General features: G+C 38.1%; 1 protein-coding gene across 1 annotated transcript in view; it reads right to left on the bottom strand.

Moving 5' to 3' along the window:
* LOC122749945 (norrin cystine knot growth factor NDP) overlaps positions 1 to 19,508 on the bottom strand; it is a 57,498-nt gene extending 37,990 nt beyond the window's left edge. Inside the window, exon 1 of the mRNA XM_043996555.1 lies at positions 19,381 to 19,508. The gene's annotated coding sequence lies outside the window, so the exon portion shown is untranslated. The remainder of the gene's footprint in view (positions 1 to 19,380) is intronic.
* Positions 19,509 to 19,726: the final 218 nt, after the last annotated feature.

The following is a 19,726-nucleotide window of genomic DNA, read 5'->3' as shown; positions in this document are numbered from 1 at the left end:
GAGATATGTGAGTCTCTCAGTTGTATCTTGGACATTGCAAAAAGGATTCTTACTATGGTTATGAGTCAGATTTGATGACCTAAGATTTTCCTTAATTCTGTAATGGAAAGATCACTGAGTTCAGAATCAGATTCTAGTCCTGGCACTGCCAACATTTAGCTGTGTGACTGTGGGAAAGTCACTTGATTGATTTAGGCTTCTATTCCTACATCAGTAAAATGAAGGATTGTACTGGATAACCTCTCAGGTTATCCCTCTAAAATGTTCTTGACCCATACATATTGCAAAGTGCTTAGCACATGAGAGTTTAAGGGGATCTCAGTGGTTAACTGATACAGACCCAATCTATACACAAAGGATCACTAATCCTCTGCTTAAAAACTTCCAAGGAGAAGTAACCTTTGGAATCAGGCTATCCCACTCTGAACAGCTCTGTTGTTGAGTCATTTCAGTCATGTCCAACTCTTTATGACTCTATTTGGGGTTTTCTTGGCAAAGATACTGGGGTGGTTTTTAATTTCCTTCTCCCGCTCATTTTATATTTGAGGAAACTGAGGCAAACAGAGTTAAGTGACTTGCCGAGTGTCACACAGGTAATAAGTGTCTGAGCCTTGGATTTGAATTCATCAAGGTGAGTCCCCCAAACTCCAGGCCTGGCACTCTATCCACTGCACCACCTAGCTGCCTAACTGCTCTAGTTGTTTGTTTTGTTTTGTTTTTCCTAAATATTATCATGACAAAATTGGCTTCTTTGCTCCTGTTGTGTTCAGCTACAGGCTTTGCTTCTGTTTCTGCCCTCTGAGGCGAAACAGAAGTTTAAAACATCCTCTATATGAGAGCCTTCCAAATACTTCAATACAACTATTAAACTACTCCTCCCTTCCCCATTCTCCTTTTCTCTAAGCTAAATATATCCAGTTCCTTTAACCAGTCTTCATGTGGAATAGAATCAAAACCTTTCTCAGTCCTAGTTGGACTTCTCTGGACACAATCTAGCTTATTAACATTTTTTCTTAAATAAAAGTGGGTAGAGCTGAAAATGATATTCAAGATGATGTCTAACAAGGGTAGAGTACAGTGAATTATCACCTCCATGTTCCTAGAAGTTATGCTTCTCCTAATGCAGCCCAAGGTTGCATGAGATGTATTGACTGCTGCATCATAGTACCAAAGAAAAGCCCGAGATCCTTTTCAGAAGGGCTGCTTCTTTATCCTTTTCTCCCCTATCCATTTGTGGAGTTGGATTTTTGTACCCAAGAGCAGGACTTCACATTATGCCCATTGAATTTCATTCTATTAGACATAGCTCATGGCTTTAATTATCAAGATCCTTTTGGATCCTGCCTCAGTCATCCACTGTGTTGGCTATCCCTCTCAGCTTTGTGTCACTTGCAAATTTGATGAGTTTACTATGTAAGCTTTTATTCAAGTCATTGATCAAAATGTTAAATAGCACAGGGCAAAAGTGATCACTCAGGGCACTCCACCGATGACCTCCTGCCATTAACAACTACTCTTTGCCCATTTCTCAATCTATCCAATTGTTGTCATCTAATCCCATGTTTCTCAACCTTCTGAGGGAAACACAATGCATCTCTCCATCTATCAGACACTGCACAGATCACAAGGTTCCAATATTATGTTGTCCTACATTCCTCTTGATGACATTCTCAAATGTTTGATATTTCTCCTTGTTTTATGTATTTTCAGCTACACTAGCAACTTTTCATTCATGAAGGCATATTTTTGTGAAGCTGGTTTTTTGGTGATTGCTGTGATCAAAGCAAGTCTCATATGAAAATTGATTTGGAACAGATATGAGGGTAGTCATAGCTAATCTTATTCCAAGGCTTGAGAAGCTGTGCAGTGCCCAACAAAAGCATGCATACCATTAGTAAGTAACTGATTATTTACAAATAAAAACAAATTCAATTTGTGTGTATTTTTAAAAAATGGTTACTGGGGGCAAGCTAGGTACAGTGGATAAAGCACTAGTCCTGGATTCAGGAGGACCTAAGTTCAAATCTGACCTCAAACATTTGATACTAGCTGTGTGACCTTGGACAAGTCACTTAATCCTCCTTGCCCTGAAAAACAAAAAGGCTACTAACTTGTTAGTACATAAATATTTATTAAGTTGTTTGGGCTTAACTACTTAAATGAAACCACTAAGTGTTTTTTTTTTGGTCTAGCAGTGACTTGAAAAAATTACTGAGACACTAAGGGCACCAAGAATGGAGAAAGTTAGGGGACTTCTCATCTAATTCATATCTCTCCATTTTATCCAAAGCTTTACTAAAATTTGAACAAACTATATCTCTAGCATTCCCCTCAACTACTAATTTGGTCATCTAGCTTAAAAAAAAAAAGAGGAAATTAAATTAGTCTGTCATGACTTGATTATGTTAAACCCATGCTGACTATTTGAAATAACAGTTTCACTTTCTAGATTTTGCCAACTATTTCTTTAATGATACTTTCAGTAATTTCCACAGGATTCAAAATCAAGCATGCTGAAATGTAGTTTGCAGAATTTGTTCTCTTTTTTTGAAAATTGGGATATTTCCCCTTCTTCAACCCTGTGGTATCCCTCCCATTTTCCATGACCTCTTACATGTCACTTAATTATCATTAAGTATTATAATTAACTATTATCTCTTAAATATTACAGAATGGCTCTGTAATTACTTTTGCCAGTTCTTAGGGGTACTAGGAGATAGTTCATCTGGACTATGTGACATCTTGGCCATCAATTCTCTATTAGTTATTTTTGTATTCTCATTTTGACTGTAAACTTTTCCTTCTACTTTGAAGGGAAAACAGAAGTAAAATTTAAAAATAAGCAACTCTGCCTTGTTTCTATTGTCAGTTATCATTGTCCCAATCACCTTAAGCAAAGTACTTGAACGCAACTATTAAACTTCTCCTCTCTCTCCCATTTTCCTTTTCTCTAAGCTAAACATGCCCAGTTTCTTTAGCCAGACTTCATGTGGGATAGGCTCAAACCCTTTTCCATTCTAGTTGGACTTCTCTGGACACACTCTATCAATATTTTTCTTAAATGAAAATGCCTAGAACTGAAGATTATATACAAGATTATGTCTAACAAGGGTACAGTGGGATCATCTTCTTTCTTTGACCCTCCATCTATCAATATAACCAAACAAGCTCTTTTGGTTATCTTTAGTTTCTTTTACTTCTCTCAGCTCATTCCAAGTTTTAGCATGCTTAATACCATTTTAGAGGATTGTGCTACGTCCTTATAATCATCTTCTGTTACCTGGTCTTGCTTCCATCTTTCGTACATTTCTTTTTAAAGATTAAGTTGGCTGGTGAGTCCTTTTTTTATCTACATCTATCTCTTCGTATCAATCCCATTTTTTCCTCCTCTTCAGTTCCCTTTGCATCTTTTGAATTTCATACTTGATTATCTTCCATCCCTCCTGGGCTGATTTCCCCAAAATATTTTATTCCATGGGATCCCACCTGTTTTTTCCCTGAGCCTTTTGAAATCTGTTTTCCCAAAATCTAGGGTCCTTATCATCCCATACCCAGTTTTCTTTCATTCCTCACAAACCCTAGGATAGACTTGTCAGTTCTCTTCAAAGTTTCTATCATTTCTATCTCAGCAACCAGTTCCTCCCTCTTATTGAGAATCAGATCCAGAATACAATTTCCCCTTATTGGTTCTTTTACTTTTTGAAGAATGAAATTATCATTGACAAGTTGAGGAGTAATTAACTATTCTGTCTTTGGCAGGGAGAACGCTTCCACAAATTTCTAGATGATGGAAATCTCCGCCATCACAATATCATGCCTCTGCACTATGCCTTTTATTTCCAAAACTTATCTGTTTCCTCTTCTGGTCTAGTTGGTCTGTAGTCTACTCCAGTGATAAAATCACTTCTGTTTCTTTCTCCTTTGACCTTTATCCAAATACTTTTTATCATTCTTCACTTCTCTGGTTGGTCCTCACATGAAGATACCTTCTTAATATACAATGAAACCTCATCCATTTGTCTAACCTTATATTCTAAAATAAGATATATCCATCCAACACATTGGTTCAGTCATGTGTTTCATTTCACCAAGCATTCAACAATAACTATGCTGTAAAAATTTCTTCTTTCTAATAGAACCCCTAATTCCTCTAGGTAGTTGTCTAAATTTTGAGTATAGACATTTGAGATCATGAGTTTTTACTACTGGATCCTTTCTTGGATTTTATCTCCTGTGAATTTCTGGGTATTTTAGATGCCATTCTTCTTCCTTATTTGAGGGTGCTCCCAGTAGTATGTAACACCATTGTGTATATCTGGGAATATACACAAGCAATATCCCCACTCCCACCCCCCAACATACTTTTTTTTTTAATCTTAAAACCTCTGAAAACACTTAGCAAATACATTTTTTTTTTTTTTAGTGAGGCAATTGGGGTTAAGTGACTTGCCCAGGGTCACACAGCTAGTAAGTGTGTGTTAAGTGTCTGAGGCCGGATTTGAACTCAGGTACTCCTGACTCCAGGGCCTGTGCTCTATCCACTGCACCACCTAGCTGCCCCAGCAAATACATTCTTATCAGCCTTTGTTAGTTTTCTTCCATCATTGGCTAAAATCTTTCTACCCTACATTGTGATCTAAAAACATAAATCCCATTCTCAAACATCATCTTCTTTGTCACCTCTTTGGCTTGACCTAACCCTTCCTTCATCTCGATAAGCTGGCCTTCCACTTTTCTTTCTTTTTTTCTTTCTTTCTTTTTTAAGAATTCACAGGGGCAGCTAGGTGGCACAGTGGATAGAGCACTGGCCCTGGATTCAGGAGTACCTGAGTTCAAATCTGGCCTCAGACACTTGACACTTACTAGCTGTGTGACCCTGGGCAAGTCACTTAACCCCCATTGCCCCGCCAAAAAAAAAAAAAAGAATTAACAGACATACTTTACTTAAAAAGTGATTCTTTAACAGCACCAACAATCAATACTGATCATGCTGGTTTATGCAATGTTTTTCTCTCTTTCTACTGGCTCATTCCCTACTGGCTACAAACATTCCCTCTTCCCCATTCTGAAAAAACAAAAAACAAAAACCCTCACTTTATCCTTTCATCTCTGCTAACTATTGTTCTATATCTCTTTGGCTTTTATAGCTAAAGTACTCAAAAGGCCATCTACAATAGATGTCTCCACTTTTCTCCTTTTAACCCTTTACAATTTCATCTTTTTAACCCTTTACAATTCATCTTCTAACCTTATCATAACACCAAAGTACCTCTCTTCAAAGTTACCTGTGATTTCTTAGTTTCCAAATTCAAAGCCATTTCTTAATCCTCATTCTCCTTGACCTCTCTGCACCCTTTGACATTATTGCTCACCTTCTCCTCCTTAACAGCCTCTTCTCTCTAGGTTTTTAGGACACCAGTCTCTCCTGGTTCTCCTCCTACCTAACTGACTGCTCCTTCTCAGTCTCCTTTGCTGGATCCTCATGCAGATCACACTTTCTAACTATATGTGCCTTTCACGCTTCTTCTCTATTGGACCTTCTTCTCTTCACTCTTTTTTTTTTTTTTTTTTTAGTGAGGCAATTGGGGTTAAATGACTTGCCCAGGGTCACACAGCTAGTAAGTGTTAAGTGTCTGAGGCCGGATTTGAACTCAGGTACCCCTGACTCCAGGGCCAGTACTCTATCCACTGCGCCACCTACCTGCCCCTTCTCTTCACTCTTTAGACCAGGGTTTCTTAAACTTTTTCCATCCACAACCCCTTTTTTGCTTGAGAAATTTTTACAAGACCCTGGGTATATAGGTATATAAAATAGGTATACATAACCTTTTACTGCTGCCAATTTTTTTGTGATCCCCACATTCAGTTATGTGACCCCATATGAGATCTCAACCCACATTTTAAGAAGCTTTGCTCTATACTATTTTACTTGGTGATCTCAGCAGTTCTTATGGATTTGATTATCATTTATATGCTGAAGATTCTCAAATCTATCTACCATGCCCTAACCTCTTTGCTGACCTCTAATCTAACATTTCCAAATGTCTTTCAGAACCCTCAAACTTACTTGTCCAGTGAACATTTTAAAGTCCAAAACAGAATTCATTATCTTTTCCCCTAAATCTTCTCCCCATTCCTATCTTCCCTTATGACCATAGAAAGCAACATCCTTCTCCTAGTCCCTCAGGATCACAACCTACAAGTTATACTCAACTTTCAAGTCATATACAAGCTGTTGCCAAGGCCTGTCAATTTCACCTCTGCAATATCACTCATATTTTCCTTCTTCTCTCTTCTGTTGCTGTCACCACCCTGGTGCTGGCCCTCATCACCTCACACCTGGATTATTACAATGACCTGCATGTGCATCTGCCTGCCTCAAGTCTCTCTCCACTCCAATTCATCCTCCATGAAGCCACCTAAAGTGCAGGTCTGATCATGTCACTCCCCTACTTGATAAACTCCAGTAACTCCCTATTACCTCCATGATCAAGAGCAAAGTTCTCTGTTTGACATTCAAATCTCTTCATAACCTAGCCCCTCCCACTTTTCCAGTCTCCTTATACCTTACTCCCCTCTACATACTCTTCAATCCAGGAATATTGGCCTCATTGTTATTCCTTGAATAAGACACTACATTTCTAGGCTCTGGGCATTGTGGCTGTCCTCCATGCCTGGAATGCTCTCCATTTTCAACTTCACCTACTGACTTCCCCGACTTCCTTTAAGTACCAACTACTACCTCATCTTTTACAGGAAGTTTTCCCCAAATCCTCTTAATTCTAATTCTTGACCTCTATTACCTATTTCCTATTTATCCTATACTTAGGTTGCTTTGCGTAGATTTGCTTGTTTTTGGTTGTCCCCCCTTAGACTGTAAACTCTTAGAGGGCAATGACTCTCTTTTGCCTTTCTTTGTATCTCTTTTGCTTGGCAGAGATCCTGGCACACAATAGGTTCTTAATAAATGTTTCTTGATTGAATGAGGTGTTCACTTCTTGATGTTTCTCTTATACATCCATCCCTTGGGCATAAGGATGGGTAACAATGAATAAAATACAACTTGTGCCATGATGGTCTTCAGTTTTGTGTTCAAGACTTCATAACCATTGGTAAAACTTTTTAGCTTTCTCCTGGTAGTGTCATAGTACCTAAATGAGTCTCCAAGAGGGGGCAATTTTCATGCATTGAATCTGGGATATTTTCTTTTATTTCTTGAATATCTACCCTCAGGAATACAGCAGACATTACTACTGTTGTTATCAGCTTGGAAAATAATTGCCTAAGTACTTCTGAGTAGAGAATCACCTAGGACTACTACTCTTCTCCTCCTCTTCCTCTTCCCCTAAGAGGGTGTGGATCTGAGGTTTTTTTATAACATTCTTTAGGAGAACAAGCAACTTCTTACCCCTCAGAGCCTTTAGATCTCTCTTTTTCAAGAAAAGCCTTGTCTTTGTTTTTAAGCTTTAAGTGTACAGCTGTCTTCTTACCCCTTTCCCCTCTGTGTGACAGTCTTCCATGCTACATTATCTTTACAAAGGTCATCTTCCCTCCTCCTCCAACTCAGATGGTTTCTTCCCCTCATTGAAGCCTTTCATCTGCTTCCTTTATGATCCTTTCATTCTCCCTAATGACCTGGGGTGCAGAGAGGCATTCTTCAAATCCCTTTAGCTCCTTTAGGAGAGAAATCAGCCCATACTTGAAACACAGATAACAGTCACTCAACTGTGGCAGAAATACAAACATAACACCTAATGTGCAGGTCACACACAATTTCCCCTATTTAACATATTGGTGGAGAATTTACAACCTTGTACCTTCAAATTACTTGTGGATATTTATACCTCAATTCTAATCACATAGCTAAAACCTTTTTAAAGTCAATTATAACTTCTTAATAACTAAAACTCTCAAATTCTCTTTGGTCTCAACAATAACTTCGCTGCCACAGCTGCAGTCACCTCCCCTTTTGTCTACTCTCTGTTTCACCATTTTGCCCCACCCACCAATCCAATTTATCAATTTGCTTAACTCACACATTAACCCCTAGAGCAAGGTCACATACAAAGTGCCATGAGTATGCCAAGCTTGAAGTTCCTTCTTGGATGATGCTCAAGCTAACGCTGATCCTTTAAAGTTAGCCTCTCTGTGATTGATGATACTTCCTATGATCCTTTCAGAGGCCACCCACTCTGTGATACTTCCTCTGATCCCTTACCCTTGCACTGTGGTTGCTAGTCTTCTTTTCCTCTTCAAATGACCTTGGATTATGCTTATATATATATATATATTTCTCCATCATAAAGGTTAAGGATTATTTTACTTTTCTTTTTGCATCCCTGGAACCAGTAGTGTGCTGGTAATTAACAAATGATTTTTTGGGGGAAATGTATATACACGACACACTTAAATTTAATTCACACTATTAACATTTTCTCTATCACTTCCTTAAATCTAGAATAGTCAACAAAATAATAAGTTACATGCAGCTTTGTAACATTTGCTGATTTTTGAGATATGAACATGCATACTAAAAATATAACAATTTTTAAAAAATTTTACCACATCCCTGCCTGGAACCCAGATGAGTATTTTACATATAGAAGACATTTTTTTTATTGTTGCTTAGTCATGCCTAACTCTTCATGACCCCATTTGGGGTTGTCTTGGCAAAGATACTGGAGTGATTTGCCATTTCCTTCTCCAGTTCATTTTATAGATGAGGAAACTGAGGCAAACAAGGTTAAGTAACTTGCTCAAGGTCACACACCTAGTAAGTGTCTGTGGCTGGATTTGAAAGAAGTTATTCCTGACAGCAGGACCAGCATTCTATTCACTGAACCATTTAACTGCTCATAGAAAATCTTAGTAAATATTTATTGAATTGAATATTTTGTTTATTTTTAAAAACAATAGTAAATGGTTTTATTTAAAGTTTTGAGGTCCAAATTCTATCCCTTCTCTCCCTTCCCTTTCCACCTCCCTGAGGTGGTAAGCAATCAGATATAGGTTATACACATGCAATTATGGAAAACGTTACCATATTAGTCATTTTGTATAAGAAAACTGGAATAAAAGAAAAAATGAAAGAAAGTGGAAAACAACATGCTTTCAGTCTATGTTCAATCAATATCAGTTCTTTCTTTGAAGGTGGATAGTGTGCTTCATTATTAGTACTTTGGGATTGTCTTAGATCATTGTATTGCTGAGAATAGTCAAGTCATTCACAGTTCTTCATCAAATAATGTCACTAAACACAAAATTATCTTCATTCTGCTCACTTCACTACACATCAGTTCATACAAGTCTTTCCAGGCCTTTCTGAAGTCATCCTGTTTGCCATTTCTTATAATAGCACAATAATATTCCACCACCATCATATACCACAGTTTGTTTAGCCATTCCCCAATTGATGGGAATTCGTTTGATTTCCAATTCTTAGCCACCACAAAAAAGAGCTGCTATAAATATTTTTGTACAAATAGGTCTTTTTCTCTTTTTTTGTGATGTCTTTGGGATATAAACCTAGCAGCAGTATTGCTGGATCAAAGGGTTTGCACAGTTTTTTAACCCTTTGGGAATATGAATTGAATATTTTTTTAAATCACTTTATATATGCATTTTTGGAATACAAACTATTCATAAATTGGGGTAGAATACAAATCCAAGTCTTCACGAGTACAGTACTAGAATCTTTATTAGTAGTATTGCTCATGCCATCCTGGAATTCCTAGTTAAGGTAACTTGTCAAGGTATATGACACGGATAACTCTAGAAATTCCTCAAAAAGCATTATCCAATAGCATTAAGAACCCATAGAAACATTTAGAACCAGTGCCTTCCCTTTTACCTAACCCCATTAATTGCCAGAGAGGGATAAAAAGGTAAAATAAAGAACTATAGGAAATTGTGGGGATGCCCATCAACTGGGGAAAGGCTGAACAAGTTGTGACATATGATCATGATGGGATACTATTGTCCTATAAATGTTGATTTTGATGATCTTTGAAAAAAACATGGAAAGACTTCCATGAAATAATGAAGAATGAAATGAGCAAAACCAAAAGAATGTCATATACATTAAAAGCAATATTGTTTTAATATCATCTTTGAGCAAATCAGTAATTTTCACTATTACAAATACCCAAATTAACTACAAGGGACCTATGAAGGAAGAGGATGCATGCATCCAGAGAAAGAAATGATAAAGGGAAATATGTATAGAATAATTATATATATATATAATAAATATATATACACATACATACATACATAAACAAATATTTGTGTCTAATAGTAGCCATCTCTGTATAGAGGTAGGAGGAAGGGAAGAAAAAGAGGTAAAAAGTTACATAACTTTATTATTTATTTAAAAGAAATAGCAAGTTGTACATAATAAATTTCAGTTATATGTGCAATCATCCTTTCCCCCCTATTCTACTTTGTTATAAGAAAGCTTGTTTTATTTCTTATGTTCATAATAAAATAAATAAACTTAAAACAAAAATAGAGGGGCAACTAGGTGATACAGTGTATAGAGTGCCGGGCCTAGAGCCAGGAAGACTCCTCTTCCTGAGTTCAAATCTGGCCTCAGATACTTACTAGCTGTGTGACCCTGGGCAAGTCACTTAACCCTGTTTGCCTCAGTTCCTCATCTGCGAAATGAGCTGGAGAAGGAAATGGCAAACCACTCCAGTATCTCTGTCAAGAAAACCCCGAAAGAGTTCATGAAGAGTCAGGTGACTAAAAAAAATACTAAACAACAATCATATCTCATTATATTATATTTAATATTCCATAGCCTATTGCACAGATGGATAGAATAACTGCTTTTGATAACTGGTAATTTTTGTAATTTTGTAATAGAAAAAAAACATTGGGATTTAAGCTCATCTTTTGAAGTCTATATGGAGTCATCTGCAGAATAATTAGCATAGTAGACAGCAGTGTGATATGCACTCAGTATTCATGCTAGTGATTGTAGGCAAGGGTTCCATCTGTGATATTGCTCCATCTGATGTACAGCTTATTTACTGAATTCTCTAGGATAATTGGAGGCCTCTGTGGTACAGAGATATATTGTCTATTAGTTTATGAGTTAATGAGCTTATCAGGACTATTATAATTATTGCTACCATGGTCATTATTATGAAGAATGATGGTATTAACATGTTATATAGGGTTGAAGAAGGTAAGAGTGCTGCATCTTTATAGCTCATCACAAAATGACTGCCATATTTCACATCTCTGCCAGCCCAACACTCACTGACAGTCATTTCAGGGAAGAAAGATGGGTAAGCATGACTGAGCATGCTTGAAGCAATGCTTGTTTACCTCAGAGGGCTCCAGGGGTGAGGAAGGGAATGCCATTTTGGGACCCAACCCCATCTTCCCAGTTTCCATATGGTAAGATCCTTGGAGGAGCAGGCAGCTGGTTTCTAGAATCCCCATCCCAAGGATTCCAAGAACTCCAGATGGCAACATAGATGTAGGATAGTGCAACACACATCTTCATGCAAAAAAATTGCAAGGAAACCAGTTATCATAAGTGCCTTCATCCTAAGACCCCTAGACACTCTAAGCTTTCACTGCTTTGGACATAGGAATGTCCCTAGGAAGTGAGATACCATACATATTAATGGTATGACTTCCAGTGTGAAATCTACTGGGGTTGCATTTCTATGGACAGTTTTTTATTTTTTCCTTTTTCTTCTACTTCCTAATAGAGTATTTCTGAAGCTGGGTTTGCATCAGCAGCAACTTTTTTACAGGCTAGTTGGTGACTTCACCTAACAGCTGTATATAGCCCTTGAAATGGGTAAGCATAAACAATGGAAAATACTTTGTCTTTCCATTCACTATTAAAATAGACTTTTGGAGGGGCCAATCAGTGGATATGAGTAACAAAATTCAACATTCTTAATTTCAATACAGTTACATCTGAGCAAGACTTGTGTCAGAGGCTGTCAGAATAAATAGTATCAGAAACATTTCCCCAAGTTGCCAAAACCCCTAAGTTACAGTACTTTTGGAACAATGCATACTGGAACTCTCACTTCTGATTTCTAATTCTTCTGCAAATAATCTTGTTGGGATATTTCTGGGCTTTAAATAACCAGAAACAATAACTCAAATTCATTCTAAAAGAGAATTATTTTCTGAAACACAGTAAAAATCTAAAAACTATCCATTTCTGAAATCTTTCCCTTGTTTAAAAAAAATTCTCAAACCTCAATTAAAGTTTAAATTACTTTGTCTTTTTGTACTTTCTTTACAAAGTGTACCTCTATGTCCACATAGTTGGTAAGTGTAGGTTTTTTCACTTAACATTTTGCTCTGCTCTTTAGTCTGCTTGACAGAAAAGGTTTATATTTTAACCAACATCTTCATTTTTTTTAATTTAAAGTTTACATGACACACTTTCACTTTAAAATAATAGTGCCATGGGTCAGAGTAAAGTTTTTTTTGTGTGTGGTTTTTTTAATTTGTTTGTTTGTTTTGTTTTGTTTTGTTTTTAGGGGTTGAGGTTAGGCCAAGGCTTGGAAGGAAGTTTTTAACCATCAAATGTGAAGAGAAGGTTTTACCCACTGCAATCAGATAAGGGTGCTAAAACCTTTTCTTGAAAGCTTGTCAGAACTTGATTAGAAATGGACTCCAAAAGGAAAGAGGCAGTGTGGCTGAATAGATATGTGCCCCAACGTGAAGACTGATCCTGGAATTAGGAAAACCCAGACTGACATCCTTCCTAGGACACAAACTAGCTCTGGGACCATTAGCAAGTTTTTAACCTCTCAGTGACCAGACAACTTTTTAAAGCTATATATTTTAGAGGAGTTGTTCATCTGTAACAATTGAGAGATGTTCCACACATTTTTTTTTAAAGACAAGTTTAATTTCTGTGATATTTTTTCCTTTTCAGAAAATAATTTCTTTTTAGAATTTGAGTTATTGCTTCTAGTGTTTAAATCCCAGAGTTAGCCCAATAAGATTATTTGCAGAATTAGAAACCAGAAGTGATAACTCTAGCATTTTAAAGCTATAAATTATAGCTGTGTTGTCTGTATCAGTGGAGAGGAAGGATTTTACACACACCTGTGATGGTCCAAATGTCCCTCCCTGTCTTCCCTCCTCCCTCCCCCCCCCCAAAAAAAAAGGCAATGGGGGAAAAACAACATTGAGAAGGGTTTTCCCATTCATGGAATCTCTCCAACTCGGCACTCTTTTGGATAAGCAAATGCTTGTTACAGAATGTAAATCCCATCTGGTACTTGAAGCCTGGGTTACCTGACGTGGGTGTACTATCTGTGACAATAAAATAAACCCTGACACCTGTCAGCCCTTGGCTCTGAGCCCCACTGAGCCAGAGGCACTGAGACAGGGTGGGGGTGTGTGAATGGTGAAAGACAAGTCCCTCCCAGAAAAGGCAACCCCGTGCACGGTCAGTAACATTGGCACCTTAAAAGATACCCTCAGTCAAATCTTCCCCCAAATACTGATGTGGAGACTCATGTGTGTGTGTTTGTATGTGTGTGTGTGTGTGTATGTGTGTGTTGAGAGGGGAGCACATGCAGCATGCAGTATGCATGGCCAACTGATGTTTCCCTCCCCTGAGGCCCCTCATAGGTTTCAAAAGGATCTGCTGTCTTTGTCTTCTATGGAAATCAAATATAGAAGCTCATGGCTGCTGACCTGACTGGTAAGCAGTGGGTACTACTAGCTGGAATGTTGCCACTGGCAGGGGTAGACAGGAAAATAGGAATGTTCTTAATGCACTCCCAAAGAAAACCATTGGTGGACAAAAGAGTGGCTGTATTTTTACCCTCTCCCTTCATGCTGCCAGGAGTCTTTAAATAGAACCTCTAGGGACTTGTATGGAATAATTCATATTAAAACCCAAGAAGTGGCAAAGGAGGAGGGTGTTGTTTTTTTCCTGGTAGAGCTGGAAGGAAAGAGCTCATTTTAATTCAGCTGTGTTAAATTTTCTCCTTTTGGGCTTTTTAATGGACTTAAGCTAATTCAGTAAAGAGTATCGAAGTCCCCAGGAAAAGAAAAGGAATGGGTGACAGCACCAGAGATTACATTTCCATTCAGAGGATATTAGCTGTATCATCTATGAATGCCACACAGTGGGCTGTGGGAGACTCTTAAATGGGAAAATCTAATTGAGATGTCCAATTCTTTCCATTTGCATCTTATAAACCAAAGAGTTGCCTTGTTATAAAATAAGCAAAAAGTCTCCATTCTCAAGACCCCATGGACTTTCAGCTTGGTTCATGCAAAGGTCCATTCCCAACTTGCTCTTCACCAAATTGACTTAAGAGATAGCAATACAGTTTGTTGAATAGAATGAGAGCCATCCAGACCCCTCTTTATAGGGTGAATGGTAAGGGTAAAGATGAGGAAAGAGGCATAGCCCTTTTTGATTTAGTGGAATGAACACTAGATTTGTGGTCAGAGGACCTGGATTTGAATACTGGCTCAGCTTCTTACTACTGAAGTGATTTTAAGCAAGTCAATTGATTTCCTGGGTCTTAGTTTCCTCGTTTGTAAAATGAAGGGTTTGGAATAGAAGATTCTCACAGCTCTGAATCTCTGATCCTAGATCTTATTTGACTCAGGGAACTTTATTTTCTGTTCCTTCAGACTTCCCCTAAAAATAAGAAAACTACTATTTCTACAATGTTATCCCTACTATCATCCATTCCAATAAAAGTGAATGTTACAAAATTATAAAGAGTAGACATGGCCCCAAAGAAGATAAATGAGAAAAAAGCCCCATTTTATTCTTTTGCAGAGGTGGGAGATCCATGGGTATGGTACATTGCACATGTTTTCAGATGTTTCCAATGCATTCATTGATCAACATTGCTGACTTTTTTCTCTTGCTCTTTTTTCTCCAAAAACATTATTTATGTTATATGACTCACTGAGAGTGGAGAGAGTCAGAGATACTCAGAGAAATTCTGGTGATTTGAAAAAACAAAAGATATAAGTAAAAATGTTTTTAAAGAAAAGCACCCCTTCCTTCCCACCCAACTCCTACCTCAGCACTTGGACAGAGATGTGTTCAGCATTTGCATTGTTATGGCTAATCTTGACCAATCCGGGGCCTTCATATTAACTCCAATTTGCCTGTCCTAATGGGCAGCAGAGCCACAATACTTCTGCATGCTTAGAAGAGGGTTCAAGTTTATATTTTTAAAAGCCTCCAAATTGTATTATCCAAATAGTGACTAATGCCAGAATGACATATATGGAATAATAAAGAGATAGAAAAAAATATTTTAGTGGCTTTTCCCAGAATGCTCTGCACCTAATCAGTCTTGAAAACAAGTGAAAGTCCAAGGTATGTCTTTGTTTTTTTTTTGTTTCTTTTTTTTTCCCAGAATATGCTTATTTGTTACAAGTTAGGGCTTTTGGACACTGTTGGGGTAGGAGTGATAGGAAGATTGAAGTAGTGATAGTAATGTCCCCTGCCCCTCCCAAAGAAAAAGAAAAGAAAGAAATGAATATTAATTAAGCATTAAAAAAACTGGGAAAAGTCAGAAGGAAGGGGATGCTTACAAGGTAGTCTTGGAGTTACTATGTTAAATTTAATATATTCTTTTTTAAAAAAAATAAGCTGTTATAGAGTTTTGCATCACACACAATCCCTTTCCCCCTGTTCTTTGTACAAGAAAATGCTCATGTTTTTTGATATATGTCAAGTTCATAATTTAAAAAAGAAAACCAAGGGTAGTAAAGAGAAGACTCGCAATAGAAAGGACTCAGTTGAAGGAATAATAGAATAGGGAGGTGAAGAAGTAAAGAAAAGCATTATCTTTACATACACACAAACAGACAGACAGAGACAAACAGACAGAGGCAGACAGACAGAAACAAAGATAGGGAGAGAGACAGAGACAGAGAGGGAAACAGACAGAGACAGACAGAGAGGGAGACAGACAAAGACAGACAGAGACAGACAGACAGTAAAAGAGAATGAGATGCCAGGATTACATGGAGGGAAGGAGGAGGTTGCAGAGGAAGGACATATGTGGGAAGTTCAGAGACATGGCAGTGCCAAGGGTGCCCAGATTCTTTTTACAATTAGATTATGTAAAAGAAAGAGGGGTAAATATATAGCCTGCCATCTGTTCAAAGGCTTACAACCTTGCTTTTATTGTTCGGGTAACTTGGTGAGGTGGGGCATCAGAGGGATTCCAAGCATACCATCCTAGAGAAATTTTAATATGTTCCACACTGTCATACATAAAAAGGAAATAACAGCTGATCATGTCTAGGACTGTTAACAGAAAGCACCTCCCTCCACACATATCCCTATTTCCCCTTTCCCTTATATGTACTGACCCCCCCCCAGTCTCCCTCCCAATGTAGGCAGTTAGTTTTAGGGAAATGATGCAAGCCCATTGCCATGGGGAGAAATTGGCGGTGGGGTGGTGGGGCAGTTGGCTAACAGCACAGCCAGGTCTGGTCTAGGAATTGTTATGAGTTAGGCCCCCTTGGGAAGTTATAAGCATTTTAAACCCACTGAAATTGATTATCTCCTGATAAGCACCAATTCCATGGACCCTGGTGATTCTGTGTTTTGGGATGCTTACAAATAACCTAATCAACTACAGAGAACATGAGATGAGATGAGTTGATTTAAAAGCAGCGCTGTGTGTGGCTCTGAGGGAGACCTGGGTTTTGGGAACAACCTCCAGCTTCTCATTCCCAGGGACCTTTTGAATTCAGGCCAGGCCTAGAGGTCATATGTTTTGACCTTAGGGGTGGGACTGGTGGTGGGAGATAGTAACTGCATCTCCCTCCATGAATGATTCTAGTTGAATGATTCATCTTGTGCCACTGATGTCAGCTTCAGAGAAGGTGACTCATATCCATCCCAGATAGAGAAAGAGTGTGGTTGTTTTCAAGATCTTGGCAGGGGGGTGGTTGAGGGCGGAGAAAAAGGACAAGTTGGTATTCTCACAGATTTCTTTCAACCCTTCTGAAACCTTCTGGGCTTGATTAGTCATGAAAATGATGAGTAGTACCCCAGGATCAAATGATAGGTGTGAAAAGGGAAGAAATCCCAGCACTTCAGGTAAGAAGAAAGATAACCGTTAGGTTAGAGTGATTAAGGATCTCCTTATGCATAGGAACATGGTTTACCATAACAGATAAAATATTGCTCAACCATTAATTTCCAAGGGTCATCTCCTTATCATAGAACGAAAATCTAACTAGTGCCATTACATAAGGGAAAATAGAGCTGTAATGTTTGAAGGCAGTTATAGGCATCTAAACCCCTGGAAATACCCTTGGTGAAAACATTCAGCCAAATACTGTGAATGCATTCAGTAAAAGTCACATTTTTCAGGAGATCAAGTGACTGAATGAGTTGGAAACTGTTAAGTATTATTGAAAATTGCCTTATGGGCTCTTGGCAGTGACTTTTAAACTTGAATTACAAATGAGAATTACCCAGGCATGTTTCCATCTCTGAATATATTACACACCCCGTACAGTGGATTTAAGCCTCTGCCAGTGCTCTTTACCTGTACGGAAAGTATTTGTGAGCAAATCATGCAAAACTGAGTTGGATGGTGGTTTCACGAAACTAGTCTGAGTTAGCTAAATGTCATAGTTAATTTTTTTTTGGTTTGTTTTTGGTTAAGAATCACCATGCAATCTTAAGGCATGGAATTGATGACTTCTTTTATGGTGATTCTATAATATTGACTATCTTTCCTTTACATCCGCAATGTCCCAAAGTACCTACATCAAAAGCCAGAAGTGCATTTCAACATATTTGCTTACTGAGTTATTAGAGAAATAGGACATTTCCCAATAAGCCTTTTTTTTAAAGGGCAAGAAGTGAGCATCCCTCTAAAAGACACATTCAGCCTTCTTTATGTGCTTTTGATGCAGAAGATTATTTTAACATGTAAGAAAGGGTTAACTCAATCATCTGGTATCTAAAAGTTGGTTTCAATGGTCTCTGCAGAAGCTTTATATCAGCATGTACTGCACTTTAGTGCCACCCATTTATTGCATATATTTTAGGTCATCACAGATTTATAAATACACCTGGTATTCTGTACCCATCCATTGGAGCAATTCACCACCGTTGTCATTCACCTTTTTGTCACTCAAACAGTGTATCATTATAAATGAAAATAAATAAACAATTTAACTTATTCTAATTATGAAGGATGGACTCTCTTAAATTCCAGTCTTACTGAGTGACAGTCTCTTACTTACCTGAGTTTTAGTAACATAGGGGCCTATCTTTTTAAATTAAGTTTTATTGCGGTTCACCCACCACAATGAGCTCCAGTTCCACTGTAGTCTGACACATTAACATTCTGTTCACAGTCAAACACTTCTTTCTACCCAAACAAGAAGAGTTACACTCGTGCTTCCTACAGTGAGAATCCCATTTAAAGAGAGAACTTTTCTACTAGAAAATAATACTTTCAGGAAATTGAAAAAAAAAAAAAAACACCTCATAGTCCCAAGAAAGTGTTTAGGAAGTTCCCCCTGGCATTTCTGACCCTGTTGCTGGGTCTGAGCATCCTTGCATAGCTATTCCTTGGACCTCCACATTGTGTTAATTGTCACCCCTCGGGGTAAGCTGACTACTAAATATAGCCAGCACTCAGTGATACAGCCAAGACAGTCACTGGGAATTTCCTTGGTGTTTTTATGCGACTGGAACTATACATTCATGTCTGCCCAGCTCTAAGGAGTGCTGTGCCCTCCCAGCAAAGTACCCCAAGTCAGAATCAGTAAATGTGCAGATTTCTAGTGTTCCTACAAAGTATGACACACAAAGCTAGAAATAAATATTGTCTATTGTTTGAAATTATTCTAAGCACTCTAGCAGATGACTGGCAAGAGATCAGCAGCATACATAAGTAGCAATAAAAGTAAACAGCTCTCTTAAACTAGCAGGACTTGGGTCCTGCATTAATAGTGCCCCCATTGTAATGGGACAAAGGCAGTGCAGAAGATGACTGAATTAATACTGGAGGAGTGATGCCTTCTATACCCCTTTCAGCTGATCACATGGTAAGAACCATTACAAAATTACATATTAAAACATAGACAGTTTTCAAGTGAAAAATCTTTAAACCCCCAGAATAAAAGCTGTGCTTGCTCCTTAGAGTTAAGGAACGCTTGGTGTGTCTTCCCTTGATCTGTCACCACTTCAAAGGCACTGCAATTTAAGAAAAAGCGAATACCGAAGTGCTTCAAATGAATACGAATTAAAGGAATGCAAATTTAAATGGTATTTAAAGACCACGTGTTTATTTAAGAGGAAGATGAAAAATACTCAGTTTGGAAATAAGTAACTTGCTATGAAAGTAGTAAGCTCTTGTTTTCCTTGCTTACCTTGGGGGAAAATGCAGAGCTCGTTTCTTCTCAGACTTTTCTGAGAGCTAGAAAGAGGTCCTGTTACTTCCAAATGCTTTTGTTCTTCTGTCCCTCTGTCACATGGCTTTCCTTTTATATTTGCAACACACAAAAGTTAGGGCTGTTGTTTAAGCCAGGCGGGGAGGGGGGGGGGTGTAGGAGAAAGAGAGAGAGAGAGAGAGAGAGAGAGAGAGAGAGAGAGAGAGAGAGAGAGAGAGAGAGCAAGGGAGGGGAGAATGTCAAATGCAAAAGTGCCATTGCAGTCATATATCAATCAGGCTCACGGCAGCAGCAGCTCACTGGCAAATGGAAAGTCTACAGAAAC

The sequence above is a fragment of the Dromiciops gliroides genome, chromosome 3 (genome assembly GCF_019393635.1).
Source record: "Dromiciops gliroides isolate mDroGli1 chromosome 3, mDroGli1.pri, whole genome shotgun sequence".
NCBI lineage: Eukaryota > Metazoa > Chordata > Mammalia > Microbiotheria > Microbiotheriidae > Dromiciops > Dromiciops gliroides.
The sequence above is the reverse complement of the archived record's forward strand: the minus strand, read 5'-3'. Positions and strand labels throughout refer to the sequence as shown.